Consider the following 14,492-nt stretch of genomic DNA (forward strand, 5'->3'; position numbering starts at 1 on the left):
CTGAATGCCTCTGTGGGAACAGAGGGGAGAAAACTGAATTTCTGACCCCTGGATGTGAGTTTCACACCCATGGTGCAAAAAAGATGCTGAACCGTGCAAGAGACACTCTGCACCCACCCTGGAAGGACACTCAAGACACCTGGACAACCCGGAGGACACCAAGAGCCCTCAGGGCTCCAGGAGCTTTCAGGGCTAAGCAGCAACTGAGATTGAAATGTAATTTTGGTCCATTGCTCATGTTTGTGTTGGACAAGCTGAATAGTCCCCAACACTGCACTAAGAACATCTCTGGCCGACACAGCAGGGCTAAAAACCCATCTGCAGCTACCAGCACCAAATGCATTTTCTAGATTTGGTTCCCAGTTCTTACATCAGCAGAAAAAGGCTGGCAAGGCCCTCAAAACTGGTAGCAAGTGTCTAAATTTACTCAGTCAAGGGAGTCACTCCTGAGTACAAGTGAGCTCTGAACCAAGCCTGGAGTGATCTGACAGAACACCACCCTTCTCCAAAGTGAACATGCTTTATTGAACTCAAAAGCTACAAAGCACTGTATGATACAGTTTATTTGACAATCACAATTCCTTTCCTCCCACACTTAACCTTGGGAGAACTTCTGAGAGCTTTGGACATTTTGTTGGAGAAGTTACTAATCCAAGTTTCTGGATCCTGGGTCACACCATCTCCAAATTAATCCCAGTTTATCTGGGAATCTCAGCTGGAGGTTTCCCAAGAGTCTCTCTGAGATCTCTGTGGTTTTCAGTGCCATCAGACTCAGATAATCTTTCAAACTGTTTTTTACAGCATTTAGGTACTTTCCACGTCTGGCCCTGAAGCTGGAAGTGTGTGAGGCTCAGCTCCAGTAAAATAGAAACTGAACTTTTATGAACCTCATAAACAAAGAATAAAATAAACCGTAAAGTCTCTCTTGGTTTGCAGATTGGCCTGGTGCTTTTATTTATTTATTCATTACCCTTGCATTAAAACAACAAAAATTATTTTAAGTTCAGTAACTTCCTGAGAAACATGGAAAACCAAATCACTGGTTTGGTTTTGAAGCAGACACTTATTTCTTAAAATCCCGCACACGCCATTGCAGACATTTTCCACATTGCTTAGTTAAGCTATATTCCTGTATTTTTCAAAGAACGGTTTTATTCTGCCTTTGGCAGGGTTCTTGTAAATGATTAGAATTATAATTCAGGTGAACTCTCTGTTTGAGATGGATCTTTAGGTCCTCACAGTGGTCTCTAGACCCCTGGGAATATCCATCAGATTTGTAAGTGGTACACACTTACCACGACACTTCCCTCACCCATCAGGAAGGACGTGTGACAACTGTCCATAGGCAAATATTTTAAGCCTTTCTACAACAAAGCCTCTGTAATTCAGCAGATCCTGTACTTTTCCCTCCTAAAATCTCTCTGCCAGCACAACTGTTGTTTCCAGGTGCTGAGATTTCCTACAACTCTGTCAATATCCATTGCTTCTGGAAACCCTGAATGTCCCAGCATTTCCAGCTGCTAAGAGCCAGCATATGGAGCTAAAACTCCTGAATTTTTAAATGTACAGTTTTGCTATTGACCACTCAATGGGTTTTGGAGCCCAAAAAGTTTTGTCATTTTTGCCTGCACTCTCTGCTCTCTTATGATTCAGCTTTCAAAGTCTGACCCTTACACAGGCAACTCCTGCTACAGAGCTTTCATTCATTCCCGTTTGTTTCTGCACAGAAATCTCCCTCTACCTCTCTACAAATAATTCAGTTTTCTTTCTCTGTCACACAAAGGAGAGCATAAACCTGCAAGGCAACAGCTCTGCACTTCCCAAAGTTTCTTCTCACAGACCGGCCCCGAAGGGATCTCAAGCAGCAGCAGTTTATCTCCTCTCTCAGCACAAGGACACGCACCTTCACAAAAAGATTTGCAGGAATATGGGAGCTCCACGCCCTGGTGAACATCCCCAGCTGCCTCTTGGAGTTCAGCTGGAAGTCCCAGCACTTTCTAAGGATGAAATGCAATTTAAAATATCTAGTGCTTTTCACAGGGATGGAAAGATATCTATCATGCAAATTTTAAAAAGTCCTGAAAGGAATGGCCTGAAGTAGTTAGAGAAGCTGATGAGGTGTAATAACCATGGAGATTTTTCCTTGCTCCCCAGTGATTTCCTGAGCTCCTCACAGTGCCAGGGATTTCAACAAGGACAGGATTGCACTGGAAATCACCTGCTCTGCTGCTGGGAACAGAGACTTGGTGTGCCCAAAAGGAGAAGGCAGTCCCAAGAGTGTCACAGCACGCCTGTGCCCGGGGAGCTGGGTATTGCTCAGTTTTGTGGCCAAGGCCTTAGGGATCCATCTCAAAATCTTCCTTGAAATTTAAAGCAGCAGCAAATTAGCCCAGAAATGTTGGTACAACGAGCTCTAATACAGAAGAATGTTTCTCACAGGTTATAAAGAGCAGGAACATTTTGCAAACAGACTAATCTTAGCTCATGCAAGGCTAATTTCAGTATAAAAACTGGGGGGCACCAAACCTTGTCACCACTAAATTCCATTTTGATTCAAAATGACATCTCCTAAAGAAAGATCACAACTGACCATAACAAACACATGACAGTAAAATAAATAATGCTATTTCTAGGAAGGAATTTATAGACCTGAAGTCACTTAAGAACAGAAAGAAGGTCAGGAAGAAGGACCGCATTATAAACCGAAAGCTATTCTGATCTAATGAATGGCAAGGAGACATTTTGGCCACCTCCTAGGGAGCACTGATTATGGCCACTCAGCAACCTCTCTAGGTGGTGGTTAAAACATCTTGTTTCTATTCATTAGTTCAGCAGTGTATTCATTCCACAACAGAGTTTAGGAATCCCTCCCTCCTCCCCTGCAGCACCCCTGGTTTGCAAATATGTCGTCCACAAACAAAAAAAACCCAACCCAGAATTGTACTTCAGCACACCTAAATCTTCATTTTTGCACTTTTCCCCCCCACTTCCTCCACTCTTCAAAAATTGCAGGGAAGCCTCTGTGTCTGTGAAGGAGTGAGGTGATGCTGGAAGAGGTGACTTAGCCCCCAGATGCAGGAGAGGGGCAGGAATGTGAGTGAGGAGTGGAGGCACTCTGCTGCTTCTTGACCCTGCTGTAACTCTGCTCAGGGCCTGGACACAGGGTGCCAGAGGGGACAAAGCTGCCCCAGGCTGCTGTAGGGTCAGAGGGTGCTCTCAGGGGGCTGAGAGGCTCTGCAGCTCTGAGTGGTGTGCTCTGTGCCTCTTAGAGCCGATACAAGTGCAGAGCAGTGAATGTGTGACACACATCCCTGCCAACACTGTCCCGTGGTACAAAACCATCCTGACCACTGCTCTGCCCTTTCTGTCTCCATCTCCTAACAAATCTCACAGACTTATCCAGTACATCCTTATAGTGCCCTGGGGAAGGTGTTGTTCCTGTTCCGACCCCTTTTCTTGGAAGAAAACCTCCCTGCCTTCATGGCTATAAATCTCCTTTTCACTTCCAGCTCCAAAGTGTCCTGGCTAGTCCCTGCTCAGTAGCTCTTGCACTAACATTTGTCATCTAGCTTAAAAATACTCCCTCCCCTTTCATCTTCCTCAGCCAAACCCAGGGAGAACAAACCCACCTCCCTTTCACATTCACATTGCCAAGACAAACACACCAAGCTCACTCCTGCAAATAAAGGTTTTTGCATCCTCTGAAAAGCTCTGATCCAGCTCGAATCCATCTTCCCTAAATCCGCGCCATCAGAAAGGTGCACAGCATTCACAGCTGACACCAAGAGGTGACAACCTCCACCTCTCCATCATGAATACCCCAGGAGCCCCGGCTCAGCCGCTGCTGCTCCACTCCCAGTCCCGGCTCCAGGATTTCCCTGGGAAGAATGCAGACAGGCGCCAGGCAGCAGGGCACTGCCGAAAAATTCCCCAGCCCCTCAGCTGAACCTTTAGAGATGTTAAACAAGGCCTTTGAAAATCTGCCCTGCATGGAATTATCTCCAATTTCACAGAGATTTGGGGAGCAGTATTGTTGCACCTTGTTCCAGTCAAGCTGGCGTGTGCTGGCCTCTGTAGTGGCTGGTGGTGTAAATATAGTGCAAACACAGGCAGATGCTGCTTTTGTGATAAAAACTGTGTTTTAAACAGCATGTGTAACACCTCGACTGGTTGCAAAAAAGCAAGCATGCTATAAAATCCACATGCCTGAGACACATCACCATTTAAAGTATATTTTTCCATTCCTGAAACCAGAAGATTTCTCTTAAACCAGCAGGAAGAAAAAAATCAGCCTCTGTGAGACCATCACAGCCACATTTCCACAAGGTCAGGAGACATTTCTGTCTGCAGTACCACCTGCCTGTCATGATAAATAATTTTTGTTCTGATTTGTGAAGTTTGCTGCCACGGGAATGAGCCTATTTGCTCCTTAATATATGTAAGATGTGCAGCATGACACAGAATTTGCAACACACAGCCACGGTCCAAGAGCTTCTACATCTGTCCTCAATATTTCCCTCCTTGGAGATGTCAGCTTTCCAAGTGCAAGGTTACCCACGGGACTGATCCCTGACCAAGGTGTTACCTTAAGGTCCAGGCACTAAAGAAACCTTAGCACTTACACCAAGGGTTTTTCTCTAGCACAGACCACATCTGACATTGAGAAAAACGCAATCAGTGCTCTTGCTTTTAAAAGAGATGCCCAAACCCATTGAATATTGTAAAATCTTGGTGTCTCACACATCTGTATGGTCATGCAGAACCCTCATATCAGTACTGCTGGACTTCATGAGTAACATGGACCAGGGTACTTTTGTAAAGAAAATATTTCTAGGGATGAGGCCATGGAGTCGTGTGTGAGAGGAATGAGGCTGCACAGGTCTGCATTTGAGGGTGTGCACCCAGCTGAGAGCACCAGAGCAGCCATGAGGAAGATGCATCAGGTTGAGATTTTGGTGAGTTCATAGTTCCATCTCAAACTTCTCTCTTTATGTTACTCAGTGCTAAAATTTTCTACAGTGACACTGCTAGTCCAGGGCTGAATGTCTGTGAAAATGCCAAAATTAATGTGCAAAATCATTGTATGTAAAACTATTACTGTTAAAAAGACACCAAAACAAACCACAAAAAAGTAAATGCTATGATTTTGTAACCATTCAAAATATGTGAACAACATGAGAAGATTGTATGGTCACTCTCATGGCTGTTCAGGTGTTTGGGGTGGGTTTTCAGATATATTACTACTATTTATTTATTTATTCTCTATCTTACAGCTACAGAGAAGAAATAAGAAATGCCCAGGCTGCTCTATGCCTTACAGCATCTCTGCTGCATGTGGAGGTCTGGCTGGTGTCTCACTGGATGTCACAATGCCCAACAAGACCCCAACCTCAGAAATCCCTGAGACTCACCCAGGATTATGTACAAAAGTCCATCTGTTCCCATCTTAAGCAATGTTACCTCGGGGATGTTGGAAAAGAAAGGTTTGAAAAACCTGAGCAGAAATATTCCAAGTATTGCATCTGCTTGTGTAACCTGGCAAAATTTTCCAAATGCAAATCCTCTTAACAATGATCTCAAACCTTTTTTGAGGTTTGGGAACTGTCTGCTTTTTCCACTGTTCCCTGAAGATCAGGAACATATTCACATGGGTGAAGCAATCCTAGATGTCCTGATCCACCAAAATACAGGGCCCAGCATGTTGTTTTTTGGACTGTGGCTTTCCCTCAAGTGGGTTTGTACAGAGGTGCAGCAGAGTCAGACTCATCCCCACTGAGTTACCTGTCCTACCCTCATGTCCAGCACTGGGGTCTTCCAGGGCTGACAGAGGAACATATTTGGGATTGGGTGAGAATGCAGGAGATGCTGGATAAACCTTGCTGAGCCTCTCCCGTTCACTGATATCCTGATTATTGCCATCCCAAAGCCTTTCCTTCTTCCTGGACACAGAGTCCTGAGAGCACGATTTTCACTGTGGCAGCATGCTTGAGGTTGTGCATCAATAGGATTTGTGTAATTTTATCAAACCAATAATATTTTTGACACATATACACTGATTTTCTATTTGTGCCAGCCTTTGTCTCAGCTCCATCCCATAGTGCCCATGTGCAGACAGCACGAGCCATCCCGTCTGAGCACACCACCACTCGCTCAGGTTCTCTTCCTCTCCCTCCCCCAGACATTCTTTGACATGATTAGTGGCTAAATCAGATTCTTTAATTGAAAGAAATATAACTGAACTTTCTTCTGTTGGGAATGTGCCAGAGGCCACATCATAAGCAATGTCAAAGAATATTGGAAATGATCTAGACCTCTGACATTTGTGTTTAGCGATTCAGCTTGCCCCAGGTGGTTTGTTTGGGATCGGAATTTGTCACTGCTGTGAGGAGATAGTCTTTGGTGGTTGGGGCTTAAGGATTGCTGCAAAGAGATATAAGAAGATATGTTTAAACAAGTCACTGGAATGCTCTGCTTTAATCTCCTACAACATTTTGCACAGCCATGTCCAGGAGGATTTCTCTGTGAGAGATGTCCAGCATTGTCTTATTCTCTCTAAGATGGCAACAATTTTAAAAATACACATTTTTTAGAGCTCCTTGCAGCTCAGATAAGAAATATTGAAATATAACCATCCCATTTAGTGTTCATTCCTTTGTTTTTCTGTCTCATCTTCAAAATATCAGAACAACAGGCAGTTATCCATTGAATCTTGTTCCACAACTCTGCAGAACCTAAATCGTATATGGGATCCCACAAGTGGGCCTCATGTTACACTTTTCATGTAAGATTTGCATCTTCCAGTGTATTTGTCTTCTCAAAGAATCACTGGGCTGGAATGAGTCTCCAGAGGTCACCTAATCCGTGCCCATGCCCTGAGGATCCTCATGTACAGCACAGCCTTCTAGAACCCTCTGAACTCTGAAATGTTGGAGTGTAGACCAGCCTGGTTGCATTTTCACTTCATTTACTTCTCTAATGTTTTCAAATTTCTCAAAAACATCCAGTTCACACTCCTCAGAGCTGGCAAATGGCTCAGCCCTGCCTTTGCTATGTACATCCCCTGCCTGGAGACCTGCATGGGGCAGAACCAGAACTTGAGGATTTATAGGTCACTGGAGATTTAAACCATGTTGTTTGTTACACTGAGGACTACTGTGAAGCCAAGCACTTAAATTACAAAAATATTAAATTCTTCCCATGTTACACGAAACTCACTTCCCAAACCCATGCACACTTTGCTCACAAAATGTGTTTCCCAAGAGCCAAAGTCTTGAGAGCAGCAGTTCGCTCTTGTGCTCCTGTCTTCTGGGGCCTCTACTGTCAGCTTCAAAGGAATCATTGTTAATTGTTCAAATTGATTTCCAGCTACGTTTGATTTATTGCTGTATGATTTATTGAGCTGCTGCTCTCCCTGTGCCTCTCAGGTGCTGGCTGACAGGCAGGGAGCTGCCCCGTGCTTGCACTCGCCACTCCCCCGGAGAAAGGGAGATGCTCCGTGGATACAAAGAGGCTTTTTCTGCACAGCAGCTGGAGAGCACTGACTGCCTGGTAGGGGAAACCCTCTGACACCTCCTCATTCACTCCAACAGCTTAAACAGGGATCTTCCCCAAATAAATCTTTGAAATGGAAATGCGAATACATACGGGGAAGACGCACAGCTGCGCACCCTGCGCACACACACCGAGAACTAAAACAAAACCAAAATAAAAGGATGAAATATTTTTAAAGTTTTGCTCAAGCATTTGCAGTGTTAACTTTTGTAGCTGCATATTCATTTGTAAAATGAGGCAACAGGTGAAAGCGTGTCCCAGACAGGAGGTTCACAACTCCCCTCACACCAGGCAGGTCTGGCTGCTCGGTTGCAACATCCCCGAGTTTGCCACCCCTGTGCAAATCCCAGCTGTACCGAGCACATGCCTGCTTGGAGCTTTGTCACCTTCCACAAGTACCCCCTATTTTGTAAATCCTTAGGAATGTCACTGGATAAACATTTTGCATTTGAATCATGTGGGGTTGTAGCTTGTTACAGTTGGGATTGTTCTGCCTTGTGAATGCACTCTGGTCTGATCTGGCTGCAGCTGCTTAAACTGCCCTACAATCATGATAGGAATCATTGGAAATACGTATTTTGAGGAGTCTTTTATGACCACTTTAATTACTTTGCATTTACATTATCTGCTCTTGTATAAATCTATGTTTTTCTCTCTTTTTCCCCCTGCCCCACAGTCAAACCACTTGTGACTGAAGTACAAAACAGAGCTATGACAATTTTCCTTGCATGCAACATCCCATAAAGTTTTAAAGACAGATTTAAAGTTTCAGATTTAAATGCTGCAGATTACTCATGTAGTTGACAGCCTTCACTTTCTACCAAACAAGTCTTTATTGAAGTACAAACAGGGGCAAACAGGGGCAAACAGGAACACATTTTTTCCATCCTAATCAGATGGAGAGGCGACAGAGTAGAAATGAGCTCCTCTAGAAAAACGTGTACAGAGAGGAATTTCTTGCACAAAACGAAGAGGAATTGTGGGAAGAGGGTAGGAGACCATGCTGCAAAGTCAATGCAAGACAGCAGACCCCAGAAAAGGGGCTTACCCCTCTTTACATCCACTGCACTAATGGAATTATGCACATCTGGTGTCGGGATTCATGGCAAATCCAGCTGGGAACCATTCTCATCAGGATCCTGGAATAACTGGAGAGGTAATGAAAATGGATAAGCCCATACTTGAAATTAAGAGTGATGGATGAAGAACTTGCCTAGGTAAGCTTAGATCAAACCCTTGGTAGGGACAAGGGGTGAATGCCCAAGTCTGGAGCAGTGGCATTTGGGAGCTCCAGAGTAGGAAGATGATGTGGTCAGGAACAGAGCCCTGGAAATACTTCAATCTTGGTCTTGCAGTGCCACACAGTACCCCAGCCTCCCTCTGTTAGCTTGAGACTCCTTTGTTGTCTTGTCTTATTACCCCTTAATTCTGGAAATACCTAAAGATGAATGTCTGCGATCGCAAGCAATAAATGCAAATAAAAGCACACAGCGGCCCTGAGCCCCGGCTGCTCCTGACTGCGGTCTCGCCCTTCTGAAGGATGACTCCACATGCCAGGATGCCAGTCCCTTAAAACCACAATGTCCCCAGGACCCCAGACCTCGATCTCTGCCCTTGTCCACTGCTATACTCCTCACGCAGGAAACGCGGCCGTATGGTGTGAGCCTCGCAGCGCCGAGCGCGGAGGACAGCCGGGTGACAAGGATAGCTGTGGACAGGGGCAGTGGCTGTGCCCAAGGGACGTCTCCATTTAAAAGATAAAAATGTACAGCTTATGCTTGAGATCACCACAGTGGCATCTGGTAACAGGCAGAGCCGTGTTGCTTTTTGTAGGTTTGGTGTTGTTTTACTTTTAGCCCTTATCCCTTGTTTTGGTGATTAGCAAATGTGGGCTAGGCACAAATGTGTCCAGGTGGGGATGGCAGCGCAGGTCAGTTCACAAAAAAACAGCTGGGCTGGAGCTTCTGCCAAAGTTCAGATTATTTTTAAGAAAAGGAAAGCATTCTACAATTCTCCTTCAGCCCAGATTGAAATACCTCTGACAACTTATAAAGCAGTTGGAATTCTTGTCCCAACTCATCAATTTAAAAGGAAAATTGATTGTGGACTTGGAAGCAGGAGTGGCAGTGTGGCAGTGAAAGCTATCCCAGGGCAGGCCAGGGCTGACCACAGTCAGAAAGGGGAAGTGTCTCACAGCACAGCCCAACCACCCCCAGCTTCATTCTCCAGTCCCAGTAAGGAGCTGGACACCTCCAAGGACCTCTTGGCACTCCAGGCCATGGCTTTTCTCCCACCCCTTGAAGTAGCCTTGGGCTGTGCTTGGACACCTTGAGACAAAAATTTACAAGGAGTGCTCACTGATTCTCCTCTGTTTCCTGCCAAATATTGGCTCTATCACGGATAAAGAATCTCCACAGAAGCCTGTGTGAGCAGCAAGTGGATTTGTTCATCCATGTGATCACAAAGCTGGAATTAGGCTTGGAACTAGCTCATGAGAAACAAACTCAACTGTATTTATCCCAGCATTTCTGTCAGGCAGCACCTGATTAGGAACACCTCAAAAAGGTGTCAAATCCCTGTGTCCCAGCCTCAGGTGGTGTTTAGGGAACAAGCAGTCTGGACATCCTATTCTGGCTACTCCAGCCTGGTTTTCCTTTCTTTTGCTCTCTTGTAACAAGAATAGGATGGGGGTTGGGAGCGTGTTCATTTTGCACATGTCCGCACAGCACACAGATGAGTAACAGATTTGGGTGCAGGATAAAGCTGGTCAAAGTAAAGAAACTCCTGTGCTACCTCCCATGATGATTCTTCTGTAGTTACTTATTTATCAAATTATTTGGGAATAAATGCTGCTGCAGATGCCTATAAAAGACTGGATGCAAAAAAGCCATGCTGGACCAAATCGTGTCTGTTGAAGAGTGAAATGCTCTTCTGTGAAGAAGAAGAATCAGACCCAGCCTTGTCATAAGTAAATATGTGAAAGACACCAGTAATGCAGCTTTAATTGTGTGCTGCCTCAGCAGCAGAGGAAATGCAGCCTATAAAATAACCAGATAAAAGTCAAGCCTCAGCTTCACTCAGGCACCACATCTGCAAGTTCTGAGCCCTGGAAATACTCGAAGGCTATCTCTGCAGCTCTAAGCAGACAGCAAGGGAAGCACCCAGCATTTGTCTTCACTTCTGCCTTGGGAACAGGAGATTTTGCTTGCTACAAGGCTGCATTTCAAAATCACCTGGCGAACAGGATTGCTGTATCGTATCACAGTGGCATGCAAAAGCAAGATCTTCAAAGCACACCTTAAATAACTTTAGTCCTAAAAGAGGAGTGGAGGGAAGCTGCCACAAGGATATTGCTATGCATGAAGTGTTTCTAAAAGACAGTGCTCACCATTAATATGGCCTATGAGAGGCCACAGCTCTTGGCTTTCCACACTTCCAGGAAGGGCACACTCTTCTCAGATTGCTGGTATGAACATTTTGGAAAGTGGCATTTGTTGCTCTGAAGGCTTTTTGAAGCTATTGTAGCTGGCGGGGCAAGAGGAATTTTTCCCTTTGTTTGCAATGCTTCCACAATCCCAAACAAGCATTGTCTATAGCACTGCCTGTATTGCCACGTCTTGTTCCCACCCACTTCCACGGCAGAAGGTCCTTGGGCTCAGAGTAGGATCTCCAGCAGCCAAGAAACTTTAAAACTTCATGTAAAATGAGAGCCACAAATCACAGCCCAAATTCAAACACTTCTCAGGGAGTATATGCTGCTGAGCTCTTCTGTTTCTGGGCAGACAATAGATACCCTTTTCTGAGTTATGGCCATGGGGCCTGATCCTGCAAGGTGCTGAAAGCCACCAGAGGCCGAGGGGGCTGAGCACTCTCAGGGGTCTTGGCGCTTCGTGCTGCTCAGTCCCAGAAAGAGAATGGGCACGGACAAATTTAACTTTGCCTTTAGGAGTTTTATCTCGCCTCCTCCACTCCCTGACCCCCTGAAAGGCATCTCACCGGGCTGGCCACTTCTCCAGATCTTGTTTTAATTATTTAAGTTGAACTAGAGGACTTTTTGTCATTCCTTTTTGTGGAACCCTCTGTACTTGGGGGGCCTCAGCTGGATATCCTGGGTTATGCAACCAATGGTTAAAGCTATTGTTTTCAGAAAGAAATCGCATGAATCTCATTAAATGCACTCTGATCGGGGAGGCGGGATGCGTCTTTAAAACTGCATTTGGATCCAATCCTATTGTCCCAGATAGGGCTGCCTGCCCACTTTTCTGATTTAGTCTTAAAGAAACTATTGTGTAGCCTTAATTAATTTCATATTGGATCATATTATCACACTGCAACCGGCATTTGCTTGGAGATGCCTTCAGCTGGTCCAGAATTGCTTCAAACCAGGAGAGGGCAGCAATTTCCCTGACAAACCGAAAGTGCAGCACAGTGGTTTATTTAAAACAGGTTTGACAAGGTATAAACAATCCAAAGGGCACAAGACTTGTTGCAGTGCAAGCTAGAAATGGCAAAAAAAACCCCCAAACCACACATGCAAGAAAAAGGTTTGTCATTCATTACCCAGCTATTCAAGCCACAGGTGTATAAATACTTCAGGCTCTTTTGGCCTCTTGACTTAGATAATGCTGAGCATTTGTTATCAGCCTCAGACACTTTATAGCCACTGTGATGGACGGCAGCCCTCGTTCATGGAGGAACAGAACCAGAGTGTCACTTCTCCTCCTCTCCAATCCCCATAATTTATGTGCATAAGCAGAATTGGTACTGGAAGTTCTTGTTCTTCAACACATCAAAGTGGACCAAAAACTAGCCTTCAGTCAGGAGCCAGCCTACAAACCAAACTCATTCCTGATGCAATTTTATTTCATTTTTGCCTACTGTGAAACACTTGCAGAAAGCCTTGGTGACGACAAAAGATTCTGCTCTTGCTCCTAATCTCTCTGTCTCAGTAATTTTCACCCTCTCCCTTCATGGACACAAGACGTTAACTATCTCTACTCTGAGCAGATTGTTTGATACAGAAAAGCAGAAGATTATTCCCAAAATTTCCTTGTAACCATATTGATTTGTCATTGCTCATTGAAAAGAAAACCAAGTTACCCCACTCTGAGTGACAGGTAAGGCACAGCTGGCGACAGCAGACCAGGGCAAACACCTGATGTTGTCTTTGGCTGTGCAGAGCCAGGCCTGACAGCCTCTGGATCCCATCCAGGCTTCTCCATCCCCACATCTCTCCCCAAAGGCATTGCAGGATAGGGGGAGATTCCTCAGCTCCTTCCAAGGATTCATTTCTATGAGAGGTCTGAAAAGAAGGGAATAAGATGTGTGATGGCCACAACATATTGTAAGGCTGGAACAGCTACAAGGTGGGGGAAAATGTTTGGAGTTTTCTCCCCCAAAAATTGTTTTTCTTTTGGTTTGCTTCATTATGCCAAATTTTCCCATCCAAGGAGCTGTTCAAGGATTCCATTTTCTGCTAAGAGCAGGCAGCAAATTCTCCTTTATCCAAGAAAAAACGAAACCAAGCCCGGGGTTACTTGGACTAACGCAGAAACATGCTGGAGTTGTCTTTGGAGATGAGAGGGATTTGGGGAATCCTGGCAACTATTTCTCACCATTTTCCCTTCCAAAAAGCAAATGAAAGTCAACTGCCAGAGCTGAACAGGCTGAGTGCTGCTAATCCAACATTTCCAGAGAGGCCAAGAAGTCTCCAGGGTTTGTTACTGAAATGTGAGGCAGCCACAGCTCAGCACACAGGTGGGGAGGCAGATCCTTCTCTGGTGTAAACTGCTGATAAAATCCATCCCCTGATGTCAGTGACAATTTTTAAGGCATTTTTCTTAAAATACTCTAAAGGTTTGGACATTGATTTTCCAGAAACCAAAAAGGAGGTGATAAATCCAAATAGGTCCAGGAAAAAACTAAAAATACTTACATATTATGGAAAGAGATTAATACACCATAATTAGGAATCCACTACCTCTTTCAGAGAACGACCCATCCAACCATTTTTAATAGTTTATCTTCTTTCATGGGGCTTAGCAAATAGTTTGAGAAACTGTCTTGATATATCTTGCATCTCTACTATTTATTATTAGTCATTTACAAAATACTCTAGGCAAGCTAATTGCTCATTAGAAACTGGACTTTTAAATAAGAATCCCGAAAAATTAAAATATGGAAGGAAAATATTGAGTCTGGAATCTGCAATGTACGTTTTTCTCATGTTTATAAATAAACCTCTAAATAATTGAAAATCCTTATTATCTGGAAATTGTGGAATCACAACCCAGACAAACTGGCATTACTATTCACAATACTGTTCACCATTATTTTTGTTTTTTAAATGCCACCTCTAATCATCTTTCTCCCACCATAACATTGCCCTGTCATCACTTTCTTTCCCTTCCTCCCGGCAAATGTTGTTGTAGGAAACACAGGGAAAGATTTGTGCTGAAAAGCAGCTGGGCAGTTTTCAAGGTGCTTTTTTTAACAGCATCTTTTATCTCCTGCTCATTTGTTCTATCTGTGACCTTTATTATATCCTTTCATATATTTTTACTTCAGATGAGTATGTATAAAATTGAAGTTAAAAGAAAAAAAAAATCTTAAGGATTCTCATGAGTTATGAACACAACTGAGGTTCTTTCCTTACAAATTTCTAAGTTAATTAGGCGACCGAATTTCCATTATTTTTTCATGCATGTCAGTCATGAGAACAGCTGAAATGTTGCACATTTTAACCTCACATTAAGATTCAGAATTAGACTGGGAGAAAAACCCCCATAATTACTTCATTCATATTTTTTATCATTTGCTAGAGTAAAAAGTAACTTTCAGACAGATGCCTAAGGAGAATGCTGGATGCTGGAATACTGTAATTTGGTAATTCCGGGAACAAGCCCCTTCTGTGAGAGCCTTCAAAGGAAAACAAGTTAACA

The 14,492-nt window shown here is 44.1% G+C and overlaps 1 protein-coding gene across 3 annotated transcripts in view; it reads right to left on the minus strand.

Moving 5' to 3' along the window:
• Positions 1 to 14,492, minus strand: part of SPO11 (SPO11 initiator of meiotic double stranded breaks) — a 224,753-nt gene that overhangs the window by 151,439 nt on the left and 58,822 nt on the right. The gene's annotated exons all lie outside the window — the stretch shown is intronic.

Source organism: Corvus cornix, chromosome 20 (assembly GCF_000738735.6).
Source record: "Corvus cornix cornix isolate S_Up_H32 chromosome 20, ASM73873v5, whole genome shotgun sequence".
Lineage (NCBI taxonomy): Eukaryota > Metazoa > Chordata > Aves > Passeriformes > Corvidae > Corvus > Corvus cornix.